General features: G+C 60.0%; 1 protein-coding gene across 5 annotated transcripts in view; it reads left to right on the plus strand.

Annotated features, from left to right (window-relative positions):
* The first annotated feature begins 6,435 nt into the window (after positions 1 to 6,435).
* GRB10 (growth factor receptor bound protein 10) overlaps positions 6,436 to 14,971 on the plus strand; it is a 117,310-nt gene continuing 108,774 nt past the window's right edge. For 4 of the 5 annotated variants that reach the window (XM_054571383.1, XM_054571384.1, XM_054571381.1 and 1 more), the window contains exon 1: positions 6,529 to 6,638. The gene's annotated coding sequence lies outside the window, so the exon portion shown is untranslated. Of the gene's footprint in view, positions 6,639 to 14,971 lie in introns of all 5 variants that reach the window. The other variant, XM_054571385.1, reaches the window with a different exon arrangement.

Raw genomic sequence — 14,971 nt, forward strand, 5'->3', positions numbered from 1 at the left:
ACGGCAAGACACGGCCGGGCGCCACAGTGCTCGGCCGCGGCCTGGGGCACAGGGGCGGTCGCTGCCCCTGTTCCGGGGGGCAGAGGGGCAGCGTCCTTGCAGCAGGCACCGGTCCGCACGCGACAAAGGTGACAGGCAGGCGACAGCCATTATAAACCCACGGACTCAGCCCACGCCCTGGGTCGGGCCCTCGATGGCGCTCGGCGTGCGGGCTGACCGACGGCCCCCCGCCGCTGCGTTCTGCTGGGTTCTGCGCGTGTCGTCTTTGAAAAGACGCGCGTGCGCACCACAGCGCGGCGCCCGCAGAGCCCCCAGGGGTCCGGGCAGCGGCGTGCACCCCCGGCGTCTCACCCAGACACTCCCTCCCGCACAGGAAGCTGGACGCCCTCACTTCACCAAGACACACCCCCCGGCCCCGCTCAGCCCGGGAGTCCGGGCGGCCAGCAAACGCGCACGTGCGCGCCTCCACAGGGAGGCCGTCGCTGGCAACGCGGAGGACGACGACCCTTCCGGAAAAGCCACGTAGGACCCCATCACGGTGCAGGGCACCGTTTCGGGGGTCGATCTGGCCTGCCACCCCCTCACCCCAGGGACGAGCACACGGAGCCTCGAGGTCCTCAGGTGTGACACAGGCCGTGGTTTGTCCCGACTCCCACGGCCAATCCGAAGGAAAACAAGAGCTGGAGCCCAGACCCGCCTGACCCCGAAGCACACACCCCGGGCGGCAGCAGCGCCCGGAGCCCGTCGTAGGCTCACCTGCGCGCTGCGACAGTGGCCTCGGAGGGAGGGACAGCCCCCACTTCCTGATGGCACCGCGGGCGAAGCCCCCGGCAGGTCCCGTGGCAGACCGACACGGGTGCGCTGAGGACCTGGGCCGCCGGCCCTGCCGGCCACCGCCGGGCGGCCTGGGAGCGGGGTATGTGCGGCGCTCCTCGTGCGAGGGGCTCCCGGTGTCTGCTCCGTGCGGCCTCCTTCGGGGAGCGCGCTCCGGCCGCAGCGTCCTGCCCGGGGCCCCCTGGGAGACCGCCGGAGCTGCCCCCGAGGGGCCTTTCCGGCTCCGCACCCCTGCCGGGCCTCGGTCAGCGCTCACGGGAGCCTGGTAAGAGCGCGCAGGGTGTGAAAACGCCCTCCCACGGCCCCGGCCCGCAGACGCTCTCGGCGCAGGCTTTCGGATCGGCTTCCCGCCCTTTTCCCGTCCCCTCCTGAAGAAGCCCTGCAGAAGCGGGCCTGTCTGTTCTGGTCCTGGGGGGCTCACGGGGGTGCTGTGACCCCAGGTCCCGTGGAGACCTGTGTCCCAGTTCTGGCCCTGCGACGCCACCTTTTCCTGCACGCCAGACTTGACCTCCTGACCCACTTCCTGCTGGACCGGAGCCCAGCCTCGTCTTGGCCCAGCCACTGAGTACCTGCCCGGACGTCTGTCCTTGACTGGACCTTGTACCTACATCGATCCACTGGCCTCGTGACGAGCATTCAGATGTCACCTGGAGTCTCCTCACCACGAGGGCCAGGCACCTGCTAGTCTCCTAGGTCTGCAGGACGCTGGGTCCACGGCCTGGCTGTGTCTGCTCTGGCCCAGCTCCGTCCTTAGCCGGCTCCTCCCACTTCCGGTGTCTGGATCTGTCCCTCCCCTGGTGACTCTGGTCCGGGTGGGCTCAGCTCCCATCTGGCCCCCCAGCCAGGTCCTCAGACTCCGTCCTCGTGGATGGTGCGGTGCGGTGGGGGGGGGCGGGGGGCGTGCTGGCTAAAACCCCTAGCTTGAATACATTAAGGATCTAATATCTTCTTGCACACTGGACCCGGGGACACACACCGGACCCCAAATAAATGAGAACAGAAGTGTGAAAAAAAGAAATCCTGTTAGGCCATACATTTAAATAGCGGGTTACTAGGAAAACAATAAAACAACGAGAAATGACAGTGGAGACGGAACTAATGTAAAAAGGTAGGTCTTGGGTCAGACATGCCGCCATTTATTAGTTATTTACTGATAAGTCATCTTGAGAAGTCGTGTGGCTTCCAAGTTGACTTCCTTGACTATAAGACTGAGACAATAATATTACCTCCAAATTTATTGCTAGGATTAATTCAACTCTTCATGTACAGGGTCTGCTACTGTGTATTCTACGAACTATGTATCACCCACCTGTCACCGGTCCTTGGTGCTTAAGAAATGGCCCTTGTTTTGAGAATGAAGGGGAAGAAAGAAACGATGAAATAAAAAGTCAGGAGAAGAAGGGAAAACACTGGGTTTCCCTTGGAAAAATCTGTTACACGCCATCACTCAATCTCTAACTTGGACGAGTTCTAAGCAGTGATGACCCTGAGTGAGGTTTACATGTGAATAAAAACAAGACAGACCACACGTGACTATCAAACACAGTTCTCTGTGCAGCGGACACATTCCCGCATGTTGACCGGGAGCGCCGGGCGCAGAGTGGCTGCCAGCACTCGCTCACACACCCTCCGCCTGGACCCATGTCTCGACGTCACCCAGTGCCCGGGGGGATCCTTCTTCAAGCACATCTCTGGGATTAGCTGTTCTATTTTCTGTCATCTCTCACCACCCGCAGGCAGGTAAACGCTCTTAAAGAATGCATGCTGACTAATTGAAGTAGCTTCAGGTTTTCACAATTTAAACATGAACTTGAAGACGCCGCCTTCAGAGACGTACATTCGCTCACCTCCGCACAAGCCGAGGACGTGGTGCCAAGGCTGGATGTTCTGCGGTGCAAACTGAATGTTGCCCATCGTGTACTTCTGTTTTTATTTTGGATTCTATTAGCTCTGGAACTCCGGGGATTACCGCCCTCAAGTGTACGGAGCTGCGGATGTATTTCATTAAGTAATGTTTGTAAGATATTGCATGTGGCAATCCTGAAAAGTCAGAGAGCACAGTGGCTTCAGGGTGTGGGGGCCAAACAGATCGCAAGCAGGCAAGAGGGAACCTTCTGGGGTCAGGAAGCTGTTCTGTGTCTTCACGGACTTCATGGTTACGCAGCTGAATACCTTTCCCAAACCCCACACAGTGTGACTTCTCTCTTGTAGGCAAATGCGATCTCAATAAATCAGACTTAAGGAGCATCCTTCCGTGAGTCCCTGTTTTGGCTGTAAAGCCAGTTTGAGTGACGCTATTTCAGGGACGGGGGAGCGGGTATGAGACATGGTGAGGGAAATGTACCCCCACGGAGGTCTGACACAGGAGCCTCGGCGGCCAGGAGACAGGGGGTGCCCCTTCGGGGCTCATTTTTGGCGCCTCCCTTCACGTGGGGAGCCCGTCCGGCTCCGCTGCCCCTCCCCTGGGCCCTGGGTTCCAGCGACCTCCAGGGGCGGCCCTTCTGCCCGGCAGCCGCCGCACAGAACGGGAACCCGCGGGCCCAGTGCCGCCCCCAGCAAACCAGCTGCCAGGGAGGGACCCGGGGCAGGCGTCTCATGGGGGCACTCCAGACGGCCCGGCGGAGGAGAAACTGTGCCAGTCAGCCCCCTGACCACAGGCAGACCTGCACCCTCTCATCACGTTTGGGGTAAGGGGAAGACACCTGTGCGTGGCAGTGAAGTCCCCTCTGACCTTTCCGGCCTGGCTGCTTGCCAAGCCCCTGCCTGCCCCGTGCCCCCCAGCCCCAGCCCCAGCTCCAGCCCCCGGGGATGGAAGGTAACCGCCCAGCGAACTCTTGCATGGCGCGGTGCACGCCTCTCCCTCTGCCTGCCAGGCCTTCCCTCCGCTGCCTCTGCGGCTCTTTGCGTCTTGGGCACCCCAGGACTCTGCTGGGGTGTGGCCACCACTTTCCGGACATCGCCAGGCTCCCCACTTGCGCTCTGGGGCAGCCTGTGATTCTTCTGTTCAGAGATTCAAGGGGTTGCCTGGTGCATTGTGGGTCATGGGGGAGTCTGATTAAAGGGCAGGGGTGAAATCTGTAGGGTGGGGGCGGGCCAGTGGTCTGCAGGGTGAGCAGGTGCCTATGGGCGTGGAGGCAGGCGTTAGGATGGGACACAGCTGCCGATCAATCCCGGCCCCCCGGGAGGGCTGGGGTGGGCCGGCAGTCCTTGGTGCCTGTGATCACGGGTCCCCAGCTCTGCGTGCCGGCCGGCCGGGGCCTGGGCTCCCACCCTCCCCCCTGGCCAGCTGGGCCATGGGACCGGTCTTGGCCCATGTGAGCAGAGGCAGGGGCCACGCCTGGCCAGAGCGGTTCAGTGTCAGGGTGCCGTTCCCCTGTGCGCACTCCATTCGCCAAGGCTGCCGGCAGCGTTGTAGACGGTGCCAGACGCTTGGAGCATCTCATGCATGAGCTCTACTGATGAGTTTGTTGGTACGCTCTTCCTTGCCAATGATGGCCTCTGTCACCGGTGTCCGCTCAGGGCCAGGCACTCCCCCTGCTGGGACGACACCGGTGAACGGCAATCAGTGTCCCTTGTCACATGTGTGGAGTCAGCAGGGGAGACAAGGATCCATCCATTCACTGCTAATTATAATTAGTGTCTGTCGAATTCGCTCCCTTCAGCTGAAGGAAGCGTCTCACTCATTTGGATAATTGGGTTCCTCACTGTCACAAACCCCGTTTCCTGTCCCCACGCCTAGCTGCAGCGGCGCGTTTTCCCTCGGTGTGGAACGTGGTCCCGGGTGGGCCCTGCCGGGAAGCAGAGCCGTGGTGGAGTCCGGACGGAGCCGAGCCCCGCGGGGAACCTGCGCCAACCGTCCCGCGCTTCCTGCCGACCCCTGTCCGTAGAACACATGCGGACATTTATTTTGATCCCTTCTTGGACAGTCGTTGGGTTTGAAACCCCTATCTTTTGAGACAGCTAAGCGTGATCCCTCTCCCTTCCTACACCGGATCCTGTGATGAGCGCAAAGAGATACCGTAAAGGACAGTATCAGATCGAGTGGCAACAAAATAGGGACCTAGATTAGATACACACCTTCTAACGATACGAGTTTATGAATTTGGTGACTGTACTGAGGTTATGGAAGTTAATATCCCTTCTCTTCAGAAAGGCATCAAAGTATATCGTGGGAAGTGGCCACAGTGCATTAAGCCCGTCGACAAATGACTCAGAAAAAATGACGCAGACGTCTCTGTACCCAGGTGCTTTGCAAACACTTAGACGGTCCTGCTTTCGGGCCCACGCAAGGTGTGGGGTGCTGAGGGGGGCCTTCAGCCAAGCTGGAAGGTTCGAGCTGCTTCACTCGGGACACGTGCTCCGAAGTCGAGTCTTCTCTCCGGGAGTGTCCTCTCGAGCCCTTTGCGTCTCGACGTCCGGGGAGGGTGCCTCCCACGGTCCTCTCAAGGTCTCCCTCTCCTGGTGTTCTCAGCCTGGACCCGCGGGGGAGGCATTTTCAGGAGGGCCAGAGTTTAGTCACAGAAAAGGGTGACCTTCCATCAATATCTCCACCCAGAGGTGTGAAAAGCAGGAACTACAAAAAGTGCCCAAAAGGGACTTTGGCATCATCCATATTGCGCACTGACCAGGTACGTGACTTGGGGCAAGTTGTTCAACATCTGCGAGATCAGCCCGCTGGTCTGCGCAGGGACGCCCCCCAGCCACCGCCGGGAGAGCCGGAGCGGGGCTTGGATGGACGAGCGACTGGTCAGTGTTCGGCAGAAACGCGTGCTTAGTGAAGGTAAGTTATTGTTGCAGCTGTTTTTTCCAACATCAAGACCCAGGAAAAGGCATAATTATCATCCTATTTGCATTGTAATGTGGACTCTGCAGAGACATTAGCGATCGTATTAACGACAATGGCTTCCATGAATGTGCCAGTCACTGGGTGTCAAAGGTATAACTTTATTTAACCCCCAGGCCGCCTGTGAGTCCCTTTCAAAGACAAGGACAGGAGGCTCGCTGGTGTTCAGGACTCATGTAGGGCCTCCCCACTCCACCCGCAAGCACTCAGTTCTCACACGCAGACGGGGAAACTGAGACTCAGAGAGGGGAGGCCCCAGACCCGACCGGCCCGGGGCAGAGAGCGCAGACCCAGGTCCCCTCTCCGGGCTAGCGCCACAGCTCCTGCGCCTTGCTCTTCCGCGGCGCCTGGATGCAGGATCTGGGCTGCACAGTGAGGACTTGGGAGTTTCAGAGAATTCGCTTGCAAATTCGCTCTTAGGATAGGTCCGATGTGTCCTCCGTTGGCGCCCGGGCCTGGGACGTTGGGAGCCCGCGTCCGGGGGTCCCGGGAGGCAGGACGACGGGTCGGGCGCCCACGCCCCGCTGCCCGCCCCGCGCCCGGCCCGGGCAGCTGCCGCTAGAGGGTCCGGCCCCGCGCCCGCGCCCGCGCCACGCCCTGCGCCTGGGCCCCGGCTCCGCCCGCGCTGGCGGCGAGCGGTCCGGGCGGCGGCGGCGGGAGGAGGAGCAGGAAAAGCGGCCGGGGGAGGAGGCGGAGGCGGCGGAGGCGGAGGCGGCGGCGGCGGGCGGGGCCGGGCCAGTTTAAAGCCCATCGAGGGGGTGGGGAGGCCGTGAGGAGGCTGGCAGGACCGAGCGGCGCGCCGGCAGCAGGCGCAGCGCTCGGAGGCCGCGGACACCCGCGCGGAGCAAAGTTTGCGCGCAGCCCCTCGGGGGCCCGGGACGCCCCGCGCGCTTCGCCCGCCCGGACCGGGAAGAGGGTCGCTGGCAGCCACGCGGAGACGGCTGGGAGAGGCGCCGCGCAGGTACGAAGTTGGGCGGGGAGCGCGGCCGCAAGTTACTTTGTGGTCGGCGCGGCGGGGCCAGGCGGGCGGGCGGTCCCCGCGCCGTCATTGTCTGCGCGCTGCCGCCGGGCTGGGGACGCCGGGCGCCGCGGGGGCGCGGCGGGCGGAAGGGCGTCGCCTGAGGGCCGGGGGCTGCGGCGCCCGGGGCTCGGCCGGCGGCGCGCGGAGGCGGGGAGCGGGCTGCGGGCGCGGGCGCGGGCGCGGGCGCGGTGAGCGGGCCGGGCTGCGCGCGCGGGTGTCGGACCCCGGGGGGCCGTGGAGCCGGCGGTGCCTCCCTGAACCATCCCGTCGGACGCCGGCAGCTCGGGGTGGAGACCGGGGCCGGGCTGGGTGGGGGCCGCGCCGTCAGGGCTCAGGCCGCGCTCCCGGGCCGCCCCGAGAATGGGCGCCCGCGCTCCTGCAACCCCTGGTGCGCCCGCGCCCGCCCGCCCAGACGCTCCTCAGCCCAGAGCGGCGCGGCCTCGGGTTATGCGCGCGCACACACACGCGCGCGCGCGCACACACACACACACACACACACACACACACATTTCTTTTGGTTCCGTTAGTGACCCCGTTACCCGCCACTGGGGCCTAACCCCGACTGGAGGGCTCGCGGATTAGCCGCCCGCCAGCCGTGGAAATGCGATAAGAGCCGTGCGGTTTGCAGAAGGAAATTTCTGATGCAACTCTCCGCCTTCCCCGATTGCCTCTCCAAACGCCCGCCTGGAGAAGGCCCTGCAGCGTGTGCCGTATGGAAATTAGGGTATTCTCTACTTTTTATTATGTTCCTCTCCTCTTGGGATTGAAAGAAAAACCCAAGTTTTCGTCGCTTGCCTTGACGGAAACGTTGGGAACTGTAGGGAGCCACAGGGGACCGGGACAGTCTCCTGGATCCGTGTGGCCCGTGCACTCGAAAGAATGCTTTCTTCCAAACGTGGTGCCCAGTTTCATTCAAGAGATGCAAAGAAAAGACCCGAACAAGTAGCGCTCGGGAGTAAATACGCGTCATTGCACAACTTTCTGGGTGCTGCTGTTTACAAGGCCAGGCCCAGAACACTTTGTTTCTGAAAACGCTGAATCAGCCGTTTGGAGCCCCCAGCTTCGGAAATCGGGCTCTACTTAATGCTGCGCGCAGTTTTACTCAGAACACATGTTAGCGCGGCAACAGGCGTTGACTGGGGCTTCCAGCACAAAGCTGCTGGTTCCTCCCAAGAGTCGCCTTCGAGCCCCCCTCGTTTTCTTTCTAGAAGAGAAAATAGGTCGAACCTGGGTTTCGGCAGCAGGAGAAATTCTGATTTCTGGGGATGGGGAAGTGTCTTGCGGGGCGGGGGTGGGGGGGGCGGATTTTACTGGGTAAAAGCCCTGAAACCAAATGTGTTTCCAGGAATGATCTGGGCGGCTGGGGTGGGGTTTTTTTTTTTTGTTTTTTTGTTTTTTTGTTTTTTTCTGTTCCAGATCAGAACTCTAGGATTACTGCACATAACATTGGAGTTTTATTGGGAATACTTGAAAGAGAAGGGCCGCACCGGCCAGTCTCCAGATTACAGGGAATTTGAGGGCAGCCTGGGTTACGCGCCCGGCCAGCGCGCTTGTGTAACTGAGAAGCGCGGCCCCTCATACTCCTGGAGTGTTGCAGTTTACGGGACACGTTCAGAGCCTTGTTGCATTTAATCCCCTACAGCCCCCTGATCCCCATTTTACAGGTGTGGAAACCGAGGCTCAGGAGGTTAAATTGGCACGCCCGGGGTCACATGGCCCGCACGTGACGGAGCTGCCACCAGAGCCTAAACTCTGGATATATATTTTTTTTAGTTCTGTGAGTTTCAGGCGTCTGCACAAGTACCTCTGCCTCTCGAAGAGAAGCAGCCTGGAGGTGGCCCCCGCCAGCCCCGGCCCGGGAACAAGGAGGCCTTAGGGCCCTTCGGGGGCCCCCAGCTTGCCAGCGTTCTGCCGTGGTGGCCCGGGCCATTATCAATATTTTCTTTTGTCCACTCGCTGTTTATACTTAAACACACATTTATTTTGGAAGGAAACGTTGATGTCCACAAAGTCATGACTTTGATACGCTAGTTGTGTTTATTGTCATTACAACAGTGTTTTAATAAAAGCTGTGCATACCCCTGGAGTCTCCCGTTGCCTGTTGCCTGTGGTCTGCACGGTTCTGGGGGCGGCACTGGGGCCAGGGAAGAATGCCTTTTGTTTGTGGACCAGGAACCCAGAGCGGGACAGGCTCCCGCTGGGCGCCTGTCCAGGGCTGTGTGTGGTGGTGGCCGCCAGGATCGGAACCCAGGGCAGCACTGGCCCAGCGACAGCGACCGTCTGTGTGGACGGTCAGCCTCCACTGGGAGAGAAGGACGAAGTCAGAACCCGAGAGCCAGTCCAGAAGTTTTGATACTGATACGGCTGCTTCGAGACTTCACAGCGTCTAGAAACCAAACTCCTGCTTGAACAGAGACATCTACTTGTCTTAGGGCTGTAGAGATTCGGGGTTGGCGTGTCTGATAAGACCCAATGCTTTCAAGGCGGTGTGACGTGGAGATCGCACACCCTCGGGACCCTGCCCAGCAGTTCGCTGCGGGGGAAGAGACACCCGCACAGGAGGGAGGTGCCTGAGCTTGTCTCCAGAACTCAGAGCTGGCTGCAGGGGACGTCTGTCCAGTGTCCTGGGAAGGAGGCCCGTGCGTTTGCGGTTTGTGGCATAGACCCCACATCTCTTCTACCAACCTGGAATTGTGTGGGCTCACGAGGAAAAAATATTGGCTTTGCCTTTCGTGTATGTGATCGGTCTTATGTTCAAAATTGAAATAAAACTCTTTCTGCTAATGGAGTTTTGTTCTTTTCTTTTCTTTTTTAACTCGTCCTATTTTTTCCTTATCCCCAGACGTACAAGAGATTATGGAAGACTCTAAGAAAGTCAAGCTACTTGGTAGGTGAGGCTTGGCAAACAGGTGCCTTGGGGACCTCGGAACCTTCTACAAAGTCCGGGCTAATGGGGGTGTAACTGATTTCGTCCATTCCAGCCCCGGCTGGCATTTGATTTGTGTTAGTGTTTTAGCTGCACACTCCTGGGGCACTGTCTCTGTCCCCTGCCGTCCCCTGTGGGGACATTTCTGCCTCTGCCTGCCCTCCCCGGCTTCGAGAAGCTTCTGGGCTGATCTCTGAGCAATGGGTTTTTTTGTTCATGCTCCTGGTCATCCCGGGGCCTCTTAACTGGGAGGGGATGCAAGTGGGCAAAGCTTAAAACCACCAGCTGCTGGAAAGGCTGACGTCCCTTTTTGAAAAATGGAAGGAAAATGGCGAGGCTGCCCTCCGTGACTGGAACGAGGAAAGCTGTGGCCCGGGGTTAACGCACCCCATCTCGGAGGCGGGGTTGAGGGTGTGACTTCCTGCTTCGGGGACACACAGACTCTGGGGAGGGTCCCTCTCGGCTGGAAGGGGCCGGCTGGGTGTCAGGGGGGACGTGCGCTCCTCCGTGCCGCCCTGCCCACGCGTGCCGACGGGGCGTGGGGGCGGCAGCGCCCGCCCTCCCCCTGAAGCCGTGGTCCGGCTTAGCCTTCCTGCCTGGGACCCACAGGGTGACTGGGGGTCGTCCTGACGGCGTGCCCCCGGGGAACGAGAATGTCATTCCTACTCCCAGCCATCGAGGGCACGTGTGGGTTGGGGCGAGGTGTCCCTTGCCGGTTCCGATCCTGAACTGGAGGCTCTTCTTTGGGGTGGGGCCGCTGGAGCGGGCTGCGTGATGCGGCGCCCACGGCGGGAACGGGGTCTGGGAGGAATCTGCTCCCCCTCTTCGCCCGGGACGATGGCCCGTGCTGCGCACTGCACGCAGCACGCTGCCTCAGGGGGACTCGCTCTCCAGCCCGACCATGTACTAGCTCGGGGAGCCTGAGCGCGTTGGCTCAGCTCCTCAGCAAAGTGGGAGGCATGGGGGGGGGGTCGGGAAGGTGGGGTGCTCATGGAGCTGTGCGAGCCTGGCCCCGTGCGTGGCTCCGAGGGAGAGCGGGGAGGTGCTGCTCCTTGCCCACTCAGCCCTGGCTTTGAGCAGCTTGTGTGCTTGAGTGTCCTGCTTTCTATTAATTTGCAAGGTCCACTAGAAAGAGAGCTCCACTCTTCGCGCTTTTGTCTGCCGGCGCTGTGCGCGGGTTCGCTGCACAAAACCTCTTGGACTGGGGTCTGAGCACCAGCCCCCGCCCCTGAGAGGTCTCCGGCTGCCTGCGCGCAGCAGCTTCAGCTCCTCACAGGCAGGCTTGTAAGAGCAGAGGTGGCGGGGAGGGGGGGGGTGCGGGGAGGGGGGAATGTCCACCTTATCTGGCTGGACACCCATTCGGGCCAGATGCTTGTGAAGAGCAGCCATCAAAAGTTGGTCCCCTGGGACCCGCAGCAAGAAATGCTCAAACTCAGCCACGCTGCAGCTTGGGGAGACCGCGGGTCTCCCGGTGGGTGGAGCTGGGGGATTCTGTCTCCAGGACCCCGAGGTTGGTTGGTGTCTGGGGCGTACAGAGATCTTGTTGGGGCTGAGGTGCCTGCGCTGTCGGTCCTGGTGGGTGGAGGGGCCAGGGTGGGGAGCGGGGGTTGGCAGTGGCCCTGCACGCAGGTGGGTGGCCCAGGGTCCTTGTGCCTGGTCAGTGGGCCCGAGCGCCAGCAGGTACAGTCTTACCTGGGAACATGGCTCATGAAGCAGCCGGCACTGGAAGAGCCTGGTGCACGTTGGCCCTCAATATGGGGACACTGTTGCCACCGCAGCTAGAAGCAGGATGGGCAGCTGGCCCCCCACTCGTCATTTCTCTGTTGTAAGTGGAATGCAGGGGGACCGCGTCCGTCTGGCCCCCCTCCCCCCCGTGAGCTCTCCTGTGTGCCGCAGCAGGGGCTCCGTGGGGGCCTCTGAAAGGCAGAGGACCACAAGGGTCGCCTGAGACCCCCTTCCCTCTCGTCTTCTCACGTGGCTGTCCCCAGCAAGGGCCTCCGGGGCCACGGGCTGCCCGCGGCTGGGGTTCCACTTGTGACGTGCTCGGCGCACATGGACCCTGCGCGCCTTGACGTCCCCGATGAGCTGGGCCTCCAGTTTATTGTTTGTTTTTTTAACTTTCATCCCTGAGAGTGTCTGGGCAGTGGTTTCTTCCAGGCTTTTATGAGTTGAACACTCCCTTCAATATAAACATTTTATAATACCACGTATCTAATAGGAGTAATAATTTAAGGGTTCCCTGCTCCAGGAAACCCACAGCGACCAAAAGCTACTAGGACCCGGGAACTTCGAAATTCAGAGGTTCGCACCGTCGCCTCAGGCGTGGAGGGTGTGTCCTCTGGCCGAGGGACAGTGCCTCACCCCGAATCTGAGCGCCTGCTTTGCAAGGGCTGCTCCCGCCAGGTGGGAGGTGGCGTTGGGCGATGTCCAGAGCCTTCTAGGTGTTCTGCGTGGCCTGCACAGGGGGTGGGGGTGTGGCCTGAGAGTCTCCTCATCGCCTTTTCTAGAATGCCCTGCTCTCTCCTGGAGAATTGTGTGGGTCTCATGGAAAACCCTCCCAGATGTTTCTAGAGAAATGAGCCTGAGACCTCAGCCAGCAACTCCCTGGCAGTGTGATGTCGCCGTGGGGAGGGATAGGCAGGAAAAGCTCCTGGCTCCGTAGCTGATCGCCCCATCGAGTGGGCCACGTCTCCGGCTGGCCTGAGACTTGTCTGGGGGCCTCCCCACACAAGTTCTGTCCGTGGGAAGGGTCTCCTGGGGGTCTAAACCCTCTACTCCCAGGACAGATTGTTTTTAAATTTGGTTTGATTTTTTTTCTCAGAGTGACATATGTGCACGAAGAGTCAAATAATTCCCCAGAAGTGAGCAGGCTTATCGGTTGGTTTTTTTCTGTCTTTGCCTTCATATTTCTAAGCAGATGTCTCTGTATTAAGTTGCAGTTCCTTCCCACCTGTTCCCTCCTCTCCCCGCCCCCCCCATCCTCCCAGCCCCACTTTCCCTGCTTGGAAGGTCCTGTCCGCATTCTGCACTTGAACTGCCTTCTCCACCTCATCTCTTCTGGTGGCTTGGGCCGGGCCAGCAGGCACGCACGCAAGCACGGCGGACACGTCTGTGGCAGCCCCCGAAACGCTGCTCCCGGCTGAGTCCCGTAGTTGACTGTGATATCTTTGTCTGTCTTGTAGGACATTTTGTTTTCTCCGGGAGCAGTTTTGGCATCTGCTTTGTGGTTTATGTACTTATCACTCCCTGCCCCCACTCAAAACTGACACAGTTGTGCAAATGTCCTTTCACACATCCCTGGTATGTGGCCAGTTTTATCTTCTGGAAGCGATCTCTCACTGGGGCCCGGGGGCCCCCCAGGCCCCGAGGCCCCGAGGGCAGCAGCCACCCTGCCTGCCCAGGAATCTTCCTTCTCATCATCCTGGGGAGCTGCGCTTTGCATTGCTCTTGGACTCTTCTCGCCTGGTCTCTTTCCAACATTTGATGGTGAGCATTCCACAGTAACTTCCAAAAAAGAGGTGCGTGCAGATGTTTTGGAGACCTCGTGTGTCTGAAAACGTCCTCGGTCTCCATTCACACCTCATGCTTCGACCGAGATTACGCTTCACATGGGACATTGTTTCCCTTCAACAATTTGAAGGCCGCCGTTGTCTTTAGGCAGAACGAGATTGCGCGCCCAGCAAATCAGAGTCTTGATTCATTGCACGAACATTCCCCCCCCCCCCGTGGCTGTTGGTTTGTTTCCCCCCCCCCTTTTCTCTCTCTTGATGTTGGGAAGCTTGCATTCTCTCTGTGTCTTTGTTTGGAAATCTCTCAACGATGAGTGTTGTTGGAGATCTGCATCTGTCCTGCGGGGGGGGTGTCCAGAGCCCCTCCAAACCGGAAACTCGGAGCCTTTGGGGATGGGATGGATGTTTTAGTTAATTCTTTCATTTTTTTTCTCCCATTTCCTTCTCCCTGACGAGGGTGGCCTCTCCGTGCGGATCACCCACCTGGACTGGCTCTCTACCTTTAGCTCTATTTTGTATGCATTGTGTCATTATGGGTTCTGGAGCACAGCGACTTGCCTCTTCAACTTTTCAAGTGGATTTTCCTATTTTCATGTTTAATTTCTAAGGGCCTCTTTGTTTCTTTTTGTATTTTTTTAATTGACTCTTTTTTCAGAGCAGCTTTAGATTCACTACAAAAAATTGAGTGGAAAAGAGAGGATTTCCTCCCTCCCTGCCCCCCAGCCCCCACCCCAGGCATCGCCGCCTCCCTCACGCGCACCCGCCCCCCTCCACCCCCGCACCAGCCTGGTACGCGTGTTAGAGTCAGTAAACCTACGGTGACGCAACACCACCCGAAACGATTATTCTTATTTTAATGGCATCACCGTCCTGTTCCATAGATGCACTGTTTATTTTTTTTAAATCTCACTTTGGAGATAACTAGTTTTTGTTTCAGTTTTTGCCCTGCAGTTGCTCCTCTCCAGTTTTCCACCCTTTATTAATTTTTTAAATTCTTTCTCTACGTCGGTGCCTGGCTGACCCAGAAAGCAGAGCCGAGGGCGGCAGGAACTCCTGTGTTTATTTGAGTGTGCAGGCCTGGGGGTGCGGGGGGAGGGGAGGCAGGGCAGGCCCACAGCTCAGGGCCCGGCCGCCTGGACCCCTTCCTGACCTCGTCCTCTGCCTCCCCCTCGCGCTCCCACATCCTGGACCAGCCGCTTCGAGCCGGGAGCCCCGGGGTTCCTCCAGGGCCCCATGGGCGAGGAAGCCCCTCCATCCCGCGAGCCCCCTCTTCTCTCCCTGGGAGCTCCCGGAGGCCTGGAGGGAAGCTGGGTTCCCTGCCCCCCCACCCCAACCCGGCACCTGGGCTGGGACCTTAGACAAGTCCCTCTGTCCGTGCTTGGATTTCTCCTTGACTCTCAGGTGTGGGCTCTGTGCCTTGGTTCCCTCCCGCAGCATCTGTGCGGCTGGGGGCAGGCCATGCCCGTTGTGACCTGCCCCGACCACGGCGGCTTGTTGCCCTTCGCTGTGGGGTGGACACTTCGTTCGTGGCTGCTCTCAGAACCTGCCTCGAATCTGCTTTCTTCTGATGGAAGCTAAGTATTAAAAGAACATGGGCTCCCGGAGCCCCTCCTCCTCGGGCTGAGTATCTGCTGTGGCTTCGCCTCCTTGCGCGGGGACCTAGGGGTCCCGTGCTGGCCTGGCCGCTGGTCCTCGGAGTGCCCTCGCCTCGGGCGGCTTCTCTGTGCCTTTGGTCACGGCACCCCGCTCCCTTCGTGCCTCTGAACAGGGGGCAGTGCCTGAGCCTCGGAATTCGTCGCCCCCCCCTTGGCTGTGACTGTCCTCGCTGCCATCGACAA

Source organism: Pteronotus mesoamericanus, unplaced genomic scaffold (genome assembly GCF_021234165.1).
Source record: "Pteronotus mesoamericanus isolate MK-2021 breed Mesoamerican mustached bat unplaced genomic scaffold, CSHL_Meso_final contig_220, whole genome shotgun sequence".
NCBI classification, from domain to species: Eukaryota; Metazoa; Chordata; class Mammalia; order Chiroptera; family Mormoopidae; genus Pteronotus; species Pteronotus mesoamericanus.